This window comes from Anastrepha obliqua, chromosome 5, assembly GCF_027943255.1.
Source record: "Anastrepha obliqua isolate idAnaObli1 chromosome 5, idAnaObli1_1.0, whole genome shotgun sequence".
NCBI lineage: Eukaryota > Metazoa > Arthropoda > Insecta > Diptera > Tephritidae > Anastrepha > Anastrepha obliqua.
In genome coordinates, this window is record NC_072896.1 from 14,278,961 (window position 1) to 14,296,737 (window position 17,777).

Consider the following 17,777-nt stretch of genomic DNA (forward strand, 5'->3'; position numbering starts at 1 on the left):
CTACAACAGAGAATTATATTAATACAGAGCGACTGTATAGTGCAATAAACTACATACCAGCTGCTAAAGTTAGTAAGCTGACGCAATGCAGTGGTTAGATATATATGTTTAGTTGATGTATTTCTGTTAGTTCATATATGGTTGCTTGTATGTGCGAACGTGTCTAAAACAATAAAGTGTTACTCATACGCAGAGGTGATCTCGTGTGTGTCGTATATTTATAGTGGGATGTAGCTTCGATTATTTTATTGCACACTAGATTTAATGAAAAACTTGTGAAATAGAGAAAGATGGTAGTTATGGTATCTGTGCGAAAATAGCATTTAAAAAATATATTAAAAAGATATATGTAAACTACCTGTGTTGGGAATGTGGCAGTTGTTGCTCTAATTTGGGTTCAAAACTTCAAAATTCAAAAGGTTTCACTGCATATTTGAACTCAGTACTTAGAAATAAATATGAGAGAATATATATAAATATAAACAAAAGTCAAAATCAAACGAAAGCAATGCGACTTTCGTTTAATTGCAAATAAATGTTAAAAATTAATTAGGAAAACTGTTGAGCCATTCTGATATACGAATATATTTATTGGCTAGGGTTGGATACAATAAATTTTATATTTCCTTCCGGCCTTTTTCGCCATCCACTATTAGTAATGCGAAGGTTGATAGAAAGTTTTCTCTGATGGCGGTCGCTCCCTCGAGTGTATTTTTGCCTTGAATAAGCTCCTCGTAAAAAACTCTCTGCCGCTCGGAGGCGATCCTTGTAGATGACTTCCATAAAGGTTGTATGTGAATGTATACAGGATTGCCAATATTCGACGGACCCATCTGGCAACCCTGTCTCTTTTGGCAGAGACGTCAGATCGCTTAATGACATACCCCATTGGAAGCGTCAGTCCAAACAGATTTTTACCATGGAACAGTTCACGCCACGCGAGCGCTCCCAAATTATTGAAATTTACATTTAACAAAAGAAGTCAATTGAAGAAATTAAATAGAAAGAAATAAATTTTAAAGTGCGCCTTCTAAGAACACCATTAAACGTTTGTACGAAAGGTTTTCGACTGGTGATGCTCTTTCTAATCCAAAGAGACCAAATCAAAACCGACCACGGCGATCGGATGAGAATATTGCTCTTGCACGGGCCAGTGTTGAGACGTCGCCAAGGGCATCTCAAAATCGCCGTTCTCAGCAGTTGGGCATTGCTCGGACCACTTTACAACGAATTATCCGCATTGATTTGCTTTTATTCCCGTATAAGATTCAATTGACGCAAAGATTGTTGCCTGTGGACAAGCCTCGTCGATTGGAATGGGCCCAAAAAACACATGGGTCCGTCGAATACGGGCAACCTAGTATATATTTCCAATTCTCAGCTTCTTGATTAATTTCTAGAAAAAAATTTTCCGAGTAATGCGAAAATCACGCCAAAAATGAAAGAAATGAGAATATATTGTTTTCACTTGTTGGAAAAATTCTTTTCTAGAAATTATGCAAGAAGCTGAGAATCGAACAATTATGAAAATTGAAATTTGCGTATATTTTACATATTTGGAGACTGCATAAAATACACGAAAAAATGCATCTATTTAGAAGATCTGTCGAACGCATCATAATCTTTTCTTTTACTAGTAATCTGATGCTTGAACATTCCCGAATCTATTTTTTGGTAAAAAAAATACAAAATAAGCTATGAATTCCTTCCCGTTAAAAGTCTATTGCACTGATTAGAGTTGAAAAAATTTTACACTTAGTGCTAAGCCGTTTACGAAATGACTATGGTAATCTTTGTACTTTCAAATCGGAACATTTCGTATACATCATATCCGGAGCTAATATATTTGGAGTTCAGATTAGCATCAAGCACGTTAAAAATCTTTTTAAAAGTCTACTCCAAGTACTTGGTGCATAATCTTAATAGGACTATGAATAAGTTCGTGCGGTTTTACAACAGATGGCGTAACTTGATTATTATTCCATCGATCCACATTTCCAAACATTCATTGGAGAGCTACTGTCGTAAGGCACAAACGTCAGTATAAGTTTTTTATTTCAAGCGTAAACAACAATATTTTTACCACACTTGAAAATGTCGAATTTCGTGCCAAATAATGTGTTTTTGCGGGGAATTCTTCTTCATTATTTTAATATGAAGAAAAAAGCAGCCGAAAGTCATCGTATCTTGGTGGAAGTTTATGGTGAGCATGCTCTAGCTGAGCGAACGTGCCAGAAGTGGTTTGCACGCTTTCAAAGTGGTGATTTTGGCTTGGAAGACGAAGAACGCGAGGGTGCGCCGCCAAAGTTCATGGATATCGAATTGGAGGAATTGCTCGATCAAGATCCGGCTCAAACGTAAGAAGAGGTTGCAAAAACTTTGGGAGTTGATCAATCAACCATTTCCAAACGTTTAAAAGCCATGGGAATGATCCGAAAGGTAGGCCATTGGGTGCCGTATGAATTGAAGCCAAGAGACGTTGAACGCCGTTTTATGGCATGCGAACAACAGCTTCAACGGCACAAAAGAAAGGGTTTTTTGCATCGAATTGTGACTGGCGATGAAAAGTGGGTCCATTACGACAATCCAAAACGTCGGGCAACGTATGGATACCCTGGCCATGCTTCAACATCGACGTCGGCGCAGAATATTCATGGCCTGAAGGTTATGCTGTGTATCTGGTGGGACCAGCTGGGTGTTGTGTATTATGAGCTACTGAAACCGAATGAAACGATTACGGGGGATGTCTACCGACGACAATTGATGCGTTTGAGCCGAGCACTGCGAGAAAAACGGCCGCAATACGCCGATAGACACGACAAAGTTATTTTGCAACATGACAATGCTCGGCCACATGTTGCACAAGTGGTCAAAACATACTTAGAAACGCTCAAATGGGATGTCCTACCCCACCCGCCGTATAGTCCAGACCTTGCGCCATCCGATTACTATCTCTTCCGATCGATGCAACATGGCCTGGCTGACCAGCACTTCCGTAATTACGATGAAGTCAAAAAATGGATCGATTCGTGGATTGCGGCAAAACCGACCGAATTTTTCACAAAGGGAATCCGTGAATTGCCAGAAAGATGGGAAAAAGTAGTAGTAAGCGATGGACAATACTTTGAATACTAAATTTGTAACCATTTTACGTCAATAAAGTTTCAAATTTCGAAAAAAACCGCACGAACTTATTCATAGTCATATCATCAATTATAAATAATTGAGTATAAGACAAAATTAACTCTAACTCTATAAATAAATAGACAAATAAACATTTGTAAGATAAACAAAGCCGCACTTTGTAATAACTGCAATTAGTTGCCACCATCGAAAATGGCCTTTGCCGCTAACTGCCTGACATTCTCATCTCCTCAAATTTAATTGCATTCACATTTTTGCTTTTTCAGGCCGCACTTGACTTTGTGTGTTTTTATCTTAAACTCAGTGTTAGAATCAACTGCATAACCGCGGACACATACTAAAACAAGCGCACTTACCTAGTGCAATGTATGTAACTCTGTCCGAGTGTTTTAGAGGGCGCGCAACCACCAGTGCGTATGAGTAACCAATTGCCCCAAAGACAAGCAAAAAGGGAAAGCTAACGAAGAAGAAACTGTAGTTAACGAAGCATTGCATAAACACTCGACGACGCTGCACTCTGCAATATCTAATGACACCAAATCTATAAGCCAAGCGGAAGGTGGAAAAACAAAAACGTAGCAAAAGCATTCAGCAGCCACTTTTGACCTTCGCATCAAAGCGGCCAGCATCTTAAGCTGGGACAAATGCGCTACGGCAGTATCACTTGCTGGGCGAATGCTGTGAATCTAATGTTTAGAAGGCGACTGATAGTAACTGCAAATTGGAATCTAATACGAGTGGTCGAGTGTGTGTTCGAGGTGTGACATGCCATGGCTTGCTCGCATAACATTGGCACTTCCATACATATGCGTTATGCATGCACATATGCGCCAACGTGTTTGCCGACTTCAGTTGCAATTAGAGCGTAGCAAAATATGCTGATTTCTTGCACCGAAATGAAGACCTTTTGAAGTGCCTTCTCGGAATGTGCAAAAATAACTGCAACTCTGTACTGCGTCTTTGACATTCTTACATTTTTGTATTCATGTTGCACGTCCGCTGTTCAAACAGCAATGAGAGCATAGAATTGAAATTCCGCACATGCAAGAGAAAAGTGGATTGGGTCAAGGCTGACTAATGAAGAAAATTGTTACATGATAATAAAATGAAATGCGGCAATGGAAGTTGGAAGTTCGGCTAGAAATTAAGAGCAGTGATATAATAAAATACAAAATGCAAATACAAAATACGCTACGCACAAGCACGCTGGGTAACAAAGGGAATAATCAACGACAATTCTGCCAAGAAGATTTAAGTTTGCATGGTAATGAACAGAGTTGCCAAACTTTGTTATAAAAAAAAAAAAATTATTATTTTACCATTAGTAAAACCTTATTCTAGTATTACAATAGTATACTAAATGGGAGGTGTACAAGTAGTAACTTTTTAAAAGTTGGCAACCCTTTAATTACAAAAAAAAAAAATTATATTAAAAATATTCTGTTAGTTTAATATTATATTAGTAGCAAAAGCAATAAAAAAGGCTTACAAACCCCCCCATCTTAAAATTATTATGAACGAGGTTGCCACGTATTTCCAATACAGAATTTTTTTTTACTTCAAAAGTTATCTAAAGTAATAACACATACATACCTATCACAAGGTAAGTATTTGGTTATGAAAAAATCTTTTTAAAAGGGTTGCCAACTCGTTTTATAAAAAATTATATTTAAAACATGCAGTCAGTAAAATATTAGTAGATAAATAACGAAAAAATACTTGCAAAACCTTTAGACTCAAAATAATTACGAACGAGGTTGCCACGTATTTCTAAGATAGAAATGTTTTTTACTTAAAAATATATCTAAAATTGTAATACATATCTATCACTAGACAAGTATTTGGAAATTTTAATTATATCCTATTATTATTATAATTTAAGTGAGCCATTCTCGTAAACACCTCCTATTTTTTTTAGCTGATGCTATGGGAGCTCCGTTCTGTAAATTGGAATGAAATTTTGTAGACAGATATTACTTTACCGAATAAATTTAAATAGATAAATGTTATCCCTGAGATTGCTCATATCAAGTTGCCACTTTTAATAAATTTTCAAAGAATAAATAAAATGTACCGATTGGGCCATCAAGTGAGAATTGATTTCAATGGATTAAATTCCGATATATCTCCTCATAGGGTTGCCATACAACTTTCAATACTAAATGTATAATGTATATAAATGTAAAATAGGGTTGCCAATGAATTTTAGTGTAGGTGATTTGAGCAAAAAGAAAAATAGAAGTTAATTTAAAAGTTATCTGGAATGCTAAAACATTGGTACTAACCCTTAACGGACCAATAGTGCCATATATTGCTTTTATTACTATTATTATTATTATTATGAAAACTGATCTACTGAGGCTTTGAAGTATGTGCTACAGTATATGAATATACTGAATATACTATTCCTATATTCTATTTTCTATTCGAATTTATAAAAAAATTGGTTGATCAGTTAGAAGATGTCTTTCATCTGTTCGATGTCTTTCAAACTTCGGTTGAAGAATTGTTAATAAATCGGATTTAATACAAGACACATCAATTACATGCAAAGTATATCCTCGACGTTTTGTTGTTGGAACAGCATAAATATTCCCCATACATGTAAGGGGAATGCTGCTGGAGTGGCAGTTTTTGGCAGGATATAAATACTGGTCGTTCTTGTAACGTCAATCCGACTGTCCTGGGAACGTAAAAAAACCATAATCAACGGTTTTTTGCAGTCACTTGAAACTTAGTAGGCTATAAATCTGCATACCCAGAATAATTCTAAAAACTCTTGCTAAAAAGTTGAAAGTTTTATTGAATTTTGAAAAATCTTGTACAAAGTTTGAAACTTTCCGTTATATGGTGGTTTTTAGTTAAGGATTGAAAAATCCGATACAAAGTTCTTGTAATATGAACTACTTTTTTATAAAAAAAAGGTTGTGTTTATAATTTTGCAACGGGGTGTAAATGAGTAAGTCATAGTAGTTATGGCAAATATCCGACCAAGAAAAAAAAAATACACCTTAAAGTATTATATCGGCATTCATCGGTAAACAGCAACCAGTTTTCTTATTATGCTGAGAGCATAGATCCCTTAACTTTACGCTAGGCATATTGGCTTGTGCAACACGAATAGGCGCCATTTATTGCTGATGAACTTAAAATAAATAATTGGCGCCTACACTTCTGTTAGGTATTTGGTCGAGCTCCTCCACCTATTTGTGGTGTGCGTTTCAAGCCAACTCCGAACAGTAAAGGGTTTCTTATGAAAAGCTTTTTTACGGCAGAAATACCCTCGGACATTTGTCATTGGCTGCCAAGGGGCGACCGCTATTAAACAAAAACACTTTTCCCATTATTGAGGTTAGTTTACATAAAAAAATTCTTCTTAGGTTTATTTTAAAAATTATGTTAAACACTATTCAGTTCAAAATATGTTAAAGCAGCACTATTCAAAAGATATTTAAATGGCAAAAAAACTAGTACAAAAATTGGCGCCTGTATCAAGTATCTATTAGAATACTATGCAAATCGTCTTTTAATCTTATTCCGGACTTCCCAAGTAAAGTGCACACCGCCACCTAAGCTTTAGTGTAATTGTTTTCAAAAATATTTATTTAAAGTTAGTTGGAAATACATGCGCATAGAGCAAATTATTCACAACTCGCTTAAGCACTGCACAAAAATTTAATGAAAGCCTGCGTGAAAGCTTACTGCATGTTGAATATCGGGAGCTTTTTGCAGCTTTTTAGCATTTTTGAAATTTATTTTACGAAAAATCGTTGTTATTCATATGAAATACCTCGTGAGTGTTCATTTTAATAGATAAGTCTTGTAATATTAGATATTGGGGGGTGAATTTCAAAATAATTTTTTTTATTCTATTAAGAAATTGATATACACTTTCTTTACAAAATGAATGTAATATACAAAAAAAATTCATTTTTAACTGAAACAGAACATGCGAGCAGTAATCAAATTAAAGCACAGTGAATTAAAAAGACAACATGTCAAACACAAATTTTATAGTCAAAATTTGGAGCTTCAAAATGTTTCATTAAAATCTCATGCAGAGCGCAAATCCCCATTTAAGCGTTTGGTTCACACAAAATAACAAGCGTAGAAGTAGTTAGATATGCCATATTTGATTTGCATATTCTATGTAGTTTGAAACCATAAATCTCGAAATTGTGAAAATTCCCCACAGTATTGCTGAAGGCAGCTACATTATTTATGCGTTCATAGGCAATGAAGCGCGGCGACAAATATCAAAAACAAAAACAGAAAAAACAAAAACAAAATGAACCGAAAACCAAAAAACAAAAACAAAAAAACCAATAATGATTAACATTATTTTCGGCAACACACGAAAGCTCACTTGAGCGGCTTTAGCAATCAATACTAATGCAACTCGCTTGTATGCCTCATTGAAGTTTCATATTTATTTGCAAATTTAAGCTATCGAATAATTTATTTATGCTGCATGGCGGCATAACAATGAGGTAGGTCTGAGATAGGCATGCGACGAAGCGTGGCGAGGCAATGCGGGTAGATAAAAATTCGGCAACGGAAGCATCGAGTAGGTAATCATGATTATTTGCCAGCCCAAAGCGTAGTACAATCATTATGAAAGTCAACACTGTGGGCAAAATCACTTCCGTTGCTTTATTTTAATTTTTCTTTTATTATTTATCATTATCATTTTGTTTGGAAGCGCGCTTGTGACTGGTGACCGCACGTGTACATGCAGCCATCAGCGCGTTGGGGATTTTATTGATTGTTGTTGGTATGCAGAAAGCACGTGAGCGAACGAGTGAGTGGGAGGAAATAAAATATTGTTTGTATGTGTATAATGATAACACGAATCAGAGATATTGTTGGAATGAATATTTCCCTTACAAACTGGTAGATAATTTTATGGCGTTTATTTTTTGCATTTAGTTGGTTCATTAGATTACTCCAATCCTAGACTGCTTGGCGTTAATGGTGACTTGAATATTTAAATATATCTTTTGTTCAGCGCGCTGTAAGGGGACCGTCTTGTTGGAATCAAATGGTGTGGCGTGTTTAGCTGATTAATTTTTGGAAACAAAAAATCAGTCACCCTGGTTCCTTAGCGTTCGCCATTCATTGTAACAGCATTCATCCTTCCTCATTTTGAAAGAAATATGAACCGCAGATGCCGCCAACGCTCTATGAAGTTCGCGCACAGATTTATTTATTTATTATTTTTTTTTTTTTCAAAACAAAATTTGCACAATTGGGAAGCATTGTTATGGAGTTAAACGTTTAATAGTGAATCCTTACTGAACAAAATTCTCAAAAATTTAGAAAATTAAAAAAAAATATATACATCAAAATTTCCTACTTCTCATTCAGAATTTTTAGTAATATTCTAGATATGCAGTTTTATAGCCCATTGCATTTTTATAAAGTGCAAGTTTTAAGTGACTCAAAATTCTCGTTGATTTTTTAAAATTTTTCTTCGTTGTGCAATACCACAATTTTTTCCATGTTTGTTAAAGACTTGCGAACAGGAAGCAAATTGTCGACTTGATATGCAAAAAAAAATTCTCAAAACTCAATGCCATTTTTGAGCGACTTCAAACTTACACCTTGCCATCTTAAAATCGAGTGGACTACAAAGTTGCATGACCAGAAGTTTCCTAAAAACTGATTAAAAGTGTAATCTATAATATAGAAATAAGTCGGGTTTTCTTTCCTGACACTATAACTCCAGAACTCACGAACCAATTTCCACGGTTTTGCATTCGTTGAAGAGGTCTCGGGCTCCGTGAGGTCTATAGTATGCACTCTGCTCAATGCAAGCTCATTGTTTGGGATGAGTGCACAATGGCACATAAGAAACCACTTTAAGCACTTAACTTAACAGGATCTTCGACGAAATAACAACATCTTTGGCGGCTTGATGATATTGTTGGCAGGCGATTTCAGGCAGATGTTGCCACGTATAGCGACACGTATAACGACATTGCGGACACGTATAACGCTTCCATTCAGTATTTACTTTGGATTCACTTTCATTTTTTACGTAGAGAAATTCAACTAAATTACACTTCATTTTTGTAATCGAAATGAATTCATTACTGTTGTGAAATGAAATAAAATTTTTCCTTTTCAAATATAAAACAAAAAAAAATATAATTTTTCTTCATCTTTTAATCAACAAACGAAATGTTACAAAAAACGAAGCCATCTGGTGGCGAAACGGAGTTCGCCGCGTTTGCTAGTATTTTAATGAAATTCTGAAAAATTTTTTAAATTCTGAAAACTTCTTTACAAAGTCTGGAACTTTGAATTGTAAAATTTTTATAGTAGAATGCAATATACTTTTATAAAAAAAATATATAAACAATAATAAAAAAAAAACAAATTATATTAACAAAATATAAAAAAAAATACTATAAAATACATAAATAAAACCTAAATAAATAAAAAAAATTAATACTAAAAAAACCGAAAAACTTGATAATTCGTCGCGCTCCTGTTATTTTTCTTATGTGTTTATTATGTTTTCCCATCTTTGCACTTGCTCACTGAGCCTCCGGTACACAGCAAATGAGTAATTTTCGTTGTTAATCACCTACTCTTGCAAACGCAGTATCTGCCCGCAGTCCAATCGGTCCGTTGTGCCCAATTTCGTGAATTGTGCTGTGTTAATTTTTGCCTGTCGAACAGCCGAGATTCACAGCGCAGCTTTTGTTTCTTCCTACTTTTTGTAGTAAAATTTATTTTGCTAATTGCTTTCCGTTTGCAATTTTGGTTTGTTGTTTGGGTCATTTCTTGTTTTCTAGGCACGCGACTTTATTTTCTACACTACGTATATTATATATGTATTGAGCGCCTAAAAGTGAGCTATATGTTGTACTTTTCACGGCCATAACAAATGGCATGACTTTGTGACACGTGTGAGAAGCCTAGTACTCCTTTCCACCACTGAGAATTGTATCCACCGCGAATTCCATTTGGATTTTTAATATTTTGTTATGATGTTTCTAATGATTTGCGCCATTAACAGCTTACTTATTTTTATTATTTTTTTTTTTTTCGTTTTTCTTTTTTGCTTTTTTTGTTTGCTTTGTTTGCTCTACTGTTGAACTTTGCAGTATTTTTATAATCCACATAGATGATTTATTAACTCTTAGTTCTCACCACCCGAGTTGTTCTTTAGCCTCCTTCTCATATGCGTCGGCTCCCAAATATGCGCTGGCAAGCAGCAAATAGTCAAATAGTCAAACATCGCCACTAATAAAAACGTTTTAGTTATGACTCATCATCGACAGCGTTCGCCTTGGCGCCACATGTCTGCACATTGTCGGCACTGCTGCACGATTGTAAAATTTATATAGCCTATTTGTTGGCGCTGAGCCGGCCGTCGCCAACTGCTCGCCATGCCCATCACCTCCTGCGCGCTTTAACCTCACTATCGTCTACATATCTTTGTGTCAGTTCGTTTCAGTTCGCTTTTGCACGCGTGTAGTTTTATATTACTCGCAAACGTTTTCCACTATTGTTGCTATTATTAACTAATTTTTATAGCATTGCGTGCCGGCATTGACTAGTTTTTTTATTCGTGCATTTTTCCTTAGGGGTTTGTTTACTTACATAAGGCTTTCGTGCAATTGTGATTATCGTTAATGGCAGAAAATATTGGAAATTTTGAAAATTACTCATAAAAGTGAAAACGAATAACTACTAACTAGCACAAAGTAGTTCGAAAATCTGTAAATCCAATGCAGCGGAATATATATTACAAAAATGTGTTTGTGTATTGTAGATATGCAAAAATTACTGTTAATTTAAGAATGATTCAAGTTTTTGATTAAAACTCATAGAAATGTGTCAAATGACAAGAAAAAGCGAAGCTTCCCTAAGTGATCCCCCTATACACTGTGTTTCCAATAATGGCAAACTCAAGTCGTAAATCAGCCATTGTATTATTTAGTAGTCCGCTCCAAGTAACCGAGATAACTCAGATGTTTGTGCGAAAACAAAATACTTATACTTTCTGGTCTTATCCTGAAGGCAAGCAGAACAAATGTAGTTTTTATAGTTAGATAAGAAATTAACTCTCAGATATGTCACGAATTGTGGAACCATACATTTGTTTAAGCCAGATGAAATTAGATGAACCAGTCCTCCTTGTCTACTAGTCACCGCATAACTAAGTAACAGAGTGACTCACCCAAAAACTTCAATGACCAAGAGAGTATTATTATGTGCTGCAGACCAGCTTTCTAAGTAATAGGGCATTAGCTGTACAACTATGCCATCAAATGTCAACTTTACAACCTCGTTAATGGGAGTAGATAACTCTTTCATTAGGCCCTCCGAGATTGGAAGAAACATTTTGGCTAAGCCCATACACCTTACGGTAAAGCGATTCCTCACAATCACCACTGAGTACATACAATAGATGCACTCAGCTCGTGAAGTAGTCGGCACTGAGCGAAGGAAGTTTGTAACCACAGAATAAATAAACATTGCTTAGTCATTGCTTAACCAAGTTACGCCATAGACTTATTAATTCACCAACTAGCTTCCATGTGCGGAATTCTTAAATGGCTTACGAAGTTCTTGCTTCAAAGCATGCACTGGTTGCATCTTACCAATAGTTTGTCCATCTACTCACTCAAACGAAAACTTGGACAGCACAAATTTCGCGGTAGTCAAAACCACCGCCACTGAGATCATTCTTTGATTATAAATGTTAGCAGCACATTTCTCAAATAATATCTGGAGTTCTGAGCAAGCTTATGCAAGGAATGATTCGCGTAATGTGGGATATCCTAACATATGGATTCAATTCTGAGCTCTGTTTGATAGGCAGCAAGACTTACAGCCATGTGGAGATAGTATTTTGAAATTTACACCCATTTCTTTGCGTTTAGCTCGGCCCTCTTCTATTTATCGTGTGCGTCTTGATGTTTTTGCACAACTGGAGGGACTTACAGTTTTATGCCGCCTCCGAACGACAAATGGTTTTTTATGAGCAACTATTTCGTGATAGAAATACTCACGAAGATTTGTCATTGCCTGCCGTGATCCGACCAGTATTAGAAAAAAACATTTTCTATCATTTGTTGTTTTATACCCTAGCTGATTACCTGCTTCAATTAGTCTCACATATAGTAGATCGGATATAACCCTGCAGCAGAGTCGCTCCAGCTATCAAGCCAAGATAACTAATTTTTGTTTGGGGGCTCGACGTTCGATGAACATATGCACTAAAAATCCTAATAACTCTAGCAATCACCTCATATAGACTCCATGTTTTCTTCATAACACCTGATCACCGGTCTCCTTCAGGTAAGTGGTAGTGTATCTATTATCGCAAGCTCTAGCTTAAGTATTTTGTATAACATAAATGATATTTCAGCGCTTCAGGAAATATTATATATTCTTTGGCTCGACCAAGCAGGTGGAAAAGCAAGAGAAACAGATAAATGGGAAATGTAACTCATTCCTTGCTTTTTTAAATGTCAGAAGTAGAGAATTTACACACATAAACCAAATTTTTTTGCTTCAGCCATGAGAAAAATCTGGTCTCGGAGAAGCACAGCTTACTTTAAAATATAAAAATTTATCAAATACTGAAAATTACTTGAAATAGTTTCAATCAGTTCATTTAAAAGGGTAAATAGCAAAAGTAAGTTGTTATTTCTCATTGCAAAACAAGGACTACGGATGTGCCTAGAAAAGCGTATTGCGTCAATAGAAAACTTCATCCCAACAAAAACTACCGCTAGTTACAGGCACACAGTGCGGAAACTTTACAAAATAAGCAGGCTTTATACTTTGTACACTACACCACTCATATGTTTCACTAGCCTGATTTTGTACAGTACATGGAGACATTATGAGGCAAGATCAAGCAAAACAGCAACTTACTATACTTATTAAGGCGCGTACTACTACGTTCTTATTAGTATTATTGAGGTTAGAGGACTGTGACTTCAAAAGGATGTCCTTTTGATGAAAAATGTGCTCGTCTGACCCTAAGTTGCTGGAATGCATGAGACTGATTACTATTTTGTGTGAAGCTTCGATTTTCGAATTGTTCTTTGATAATGGAATTGTTTATCAATTGACTGAACACTGATGGGATCGGACTTGATGGTCTGACCAGAACTCCATTTGTTGAAAGGAGGGTGAGCTTTCATATACGAGAAAATAAAATATATTGAGGTATCTTTAAAATTTGTCTTTCCGTGCAAAGATTATTTTGCTCATATTAACAGTAAAGTCTATAATTCTTTTTTTTTTGTTTTTTTTTCATAAGAAATTACCGATTTTTAATCTTTCATACTAAGCGCGAGATATTTATCGGGATTCAAAGATGTTATACGCCATATGTGTGATATGTTTATGAAATTATATGGATAGATAAATAGAATTTCCTTTTTTATACTTTAAGTTGCAAGGCTTTCAGCACAACGCGCACACAATGATAGCCCAGCCCACAAACTGTTTTTTGATTCATGCTTTTTTAGGTAATGACATATTTTCCCTATCGAAATCTTGGCTCTGAATTAGGATATTTGCTATTAAAGCAGAGCTCTGTGCGAATTTATGTCGCCTTCAAATGACAGTCACTTTTTAGCAGAAGCATTTTGAAAGAAGTTCGTCGTAAGCAGTTAGCGGCCGACAGGTTAATTTTAATTTTATCTTTCTTGTGATGGCCGCCACTGCGACTGGAATTTCAAAGTTGAAATACAAAGAAAAAAAAAAAGAAAAAATTATGATGAAAATGCAAAGAAATGCAAAAATTAAAAAAATTGATTTAATTAAATAAAAAGGTGGAAAAAAATAAATTACAGAAAAAACTAATAATAAAATAAAATTAACAAAAAAAAATTAAAAAAATTAAAAAAAATTAAAAATAAAAAAAAAATAAAAAATATTAAAAAAGGAAAAACAAATTAAAAAAAATATAATAACAAAATAATGTGATGGCCGCCACTGCGACGGAATCTCAAAGTTCAGATAAAAAAGAAACAATTATAATAATAACAAAGAAATGCAAAAATTAAAAAAATTAATTTAATTAGATAAATAAAATTTTTTTTTTTTTAAATAAAATAAATTAGGCAAAAAAAATATAAATAAAATTAAATTCTTTTCTTTTAGAAATAAAAAAAATGAAAAAAATGTAATTACATAAAAAAAATAAAAATAAAATAAAATTGAAAAAAGTATGAACTAAAAACAAATATAGTAATAGCCGCCACTGCGACTGTAGTATAAAAGTTGAAATACAAAAATAAAAAGAAGAAAAAATATTAATTAAAATAAAGAAATGCGAAATTTAAAAAAATATTTAATTAACATAAAAATATAAAACTAAAAAAATAAATAAGTTACGTAAAATATTTAAAAAAATAATTTAATTAAATAAAAGTACACTACAAAAAACAAAATAAAATACATTTGAAAAAAAATTAAATAAAAACTCATTAAAAAACAAACAAACAAATACAAAAAAAAAAACAAAAAAAAAACAAAAAAAAAACAAAATATTACAAAGCCATTACAAAACATTAAAAAATTTAAAAGAAAATTGGAAACAATTTTTTCATAGTTTTGTTTTTTTAAAGGAGAAAAAATAATAATTAAAATATATAAATGCGAAACTAAAAAAAATATTCAATTAACATAAAAATATAAAATTAAAAAAAAAAAATAATAATAAACTACATAAAAAAAATTTAAAAAAAGAATTTAATTAAATGAAGTTTATAGTGTAAACAGCAAAACATTTGAACAAACAATTTCATAAAAAAAAATCATTACAAAACAAAAGAAAAAAAATACAAAAATAAATAAAATACAAAAAATAAATACAAAAAAAAAAAAAATACGAAATAAAAGATATTCCAAAACCATTACAAAACATTAAAAAATATAAAAGAAAATTGGAAACAATTTTTTCATAGTCTTTTCAAAAAAAAAGAAAAAGTACGGAGAAAAAATAATAATTAAAATAAATAAATGCGAAATTTAAAAAAATATTTATTTAAATAAAAATACAAAACTAAAAAAAAAAATTACATACAAAATTAAAAAACAAAAAAATTTATTCAAATGAAATTACACTACAAAAAATAAAATAAAATACATTTGAAAAAAAAAAAAAAATCATTACAAAACAAAAACAAAACAATACAAAAGAAAATATACAAAAAAAAAGAAACAAATAAAAATATTACAAAACATTTAAAAATATAAAAGAAAATTGGAAACAATGTTTTTTATAGTTTTGTTTATATTATACAAGTATGGTATAAAAATAGCAAACAAAAAAAACAATTAAATTAAATAAAAATAAAAAACCAATTTAATAAAATTTAGAAAAAAACTTAATAAAATTGAAAAATATAACTACTAAAAAAAAAACAATTAAAAAAACATATTACAAAAGTATTAAAAAATGTTTTTATAATTTATTTTGTATTTAAATTTTTTCCGTATTTTTATTTATTTTTTTGTTTTCTTTCAGAATACCATACCCAGCGTTCACCCTGATCGCCCACTTATGGAATATTAACGAATGGTTTTTGCATAACAGGCATTTACAGCTGAAAAAGCATACATTCATAGAAATCATTTTCACTCACCAGCTGGCAAAATGGGAGCCCGGCATGTATGGCAGAAGCACTGCATTACAGAGTCGCGTACTAATCCAATCAACATGATGACGACTAACTCGCACTGACAATGACTGAGAACGACTAGCGACGACTAAGTAAACTAAGAAATTTATTGATTTTTTTTTTGTTTAAAGGTGGCTTGGATTGATTTACACCAACAGTCGTTGTTGACAAGATGAAGCCTTGGTGATGGTTGTTGCTGCTGCTTTGTGTGCGGATAGCTGTAGTAGGATTTGTTTAAAGTGAAAATAACAGTATCAGTGCTCTTGTCTGTTTGATGTATGTACGACGGGCGGCGATTTTATGTTGATATTGTTGGGGCGGCGTTTCAAACAAACACTTGCACAAATAGAAACGCAGCAGTTGGACTTAATTGGATTACAAAGAACACTAAAGTGTGTGATTTGGTTGGTTGGTTGGTTGATGAGTTGGTCTGTTGGACTATTGGTATGCCGACGAGTATGGGATTTAATTTTTGAATTAAATTCTTTTATTTATTTTAATTTTTAATATTTTCTTCTCTAAGGATATGTTTGTGAAACTTTAAGTTGATTTCGTTTTGCTTTTAAATTTTCTACAATATTTTAATTTAATCTTTTCACGCAAGAATTCCTTCAACAAAAGTACACTGCTGCTATGCACACACTGTGGTTTCGATTCGGAAAAATTTACGCTCTACAACTATGCTACTGTATAAATACTATCCGTCTGTTACGATTTTTATTGTTTAGTCGTATTTGTTGCGCTAAAAGATGGATGGTTGAATTTTTTATTGCTGCACTTTGACAAAAAACACGGCTTAAAAATGTGCTCTGTTTTTTTGTTATTGTTTGACGGCTTTCTTTACGGCACAACAGTTTTCTGTGTTTTCAAAAACAAACTTTCGTGATTTTTTTCAAATTTGTTTTGCTCGGTACTACACTTTGTCTTCGTCGTTGTTCAGTCCAGTGCTTTATTACAATTTTTTCGGTCAACAGGCGTTTGAAAAGTGAAACGCGGACCTGGATTTCTTTTATTTATTTTTTTTTTCATTAAATACTGGAATACTGGTGTGAAAAACTCCTTCTGGCGTTTTGACGTAGCTGCTTTCTAGATATATATATATAAGTATATATATTTACTTCCTTTAATCTGTGTTTGACTGATTTGGCCTATTCCAACGTTTTAACGTAAGGTAACGACCGCAACGAACGACAAAGACAAACTGAATTGAAAATATACCGCGATTTGGATGGATACACCAGCAATATCAGGCAGAAGGCAGCAGGATGACTGGCTCTTTCGAAACTTTTCGTTTGCTCCTTATGTCAGTCAGTATTGTTGTTGTTGCCGTTGTTATTGCATTGGCGCCGCTGCTGAGCAATGCAAGGACACTCACGCCGTTTTGTTCGGGCAAACACCACCACCACCGTCGCCAGCACAAGCAAAAATAAGAACAACAACAGCAGTCACAATAGCACACCGAAGCCCACTGCAACAAAAACAAACATCACGAGCGAACAACTAGGAAGCATGCGATTTGTTGTAGTGCCTATCCCAGCCACACTGAAATTCTGACAGCAGGATAACATCAGCGACGCTGAACTCACATTTAAAAATCACAATTTTCGAAAATAATAAAACACCGAAAAAATCTAATTTTTCAAAAATTAGTTTAATTATTCCTTTCAGATTTTAATTTTTTGCTTTCCACAAAAAAAACACTATTTCACTACTACAAAACGCTCATAAAACGTGCAACTATTTGCGTGTTTTCTCGTTTCACATTCCTTTAGGGGGGGTTGAAAGCGTTCTCGCTCATATGTTGGGCGCAAACATTCGAATTCGTTTCGCATTGAGCCTGCGCAGTGACTTTTTCTTCGAATTGAATGGTGGTTGTTTAGCCGTTCTTTTCTTTTCCTTTCCTTTTTTTTTGTTTGTATATATTCTCGAAAGTCAAACGAGATTTCTGGTTTCATAGCAATATTGCATTAG

The 17,777-nt window shown here is 33.6% G+C and overlaps 1 long non-coding RNA gene across 1 annotated transcript in view; it reads right to left on the bottom strand.

Annotated features, from left to right (window-relative positions):
- LOC129246827 (uncharacterized) overlaps nucleotides 1-17,367 on the bottom strand; it is a 67,374-nt gene extending 50,007 nt beyond the window's left edge. The window contains exons 1-2 of the long non-coding RNA XR_008582517.1: nucleotides 17,025-17,367; nucleotides 15,771-16,664 (exon numbers count right to left, since the gene is read on the bottom strand). This is a non-coding gene — a long non-coding RNA (uncharacterized LOC129246827). The remainder of the gene's footprint in view (nucleotides 1-15,770; nucleotides 16,665-17,024) is intronic.
- Between the last annotated feature and the right edge of the window lie 410 nt (nucleotides 17,368-17,777).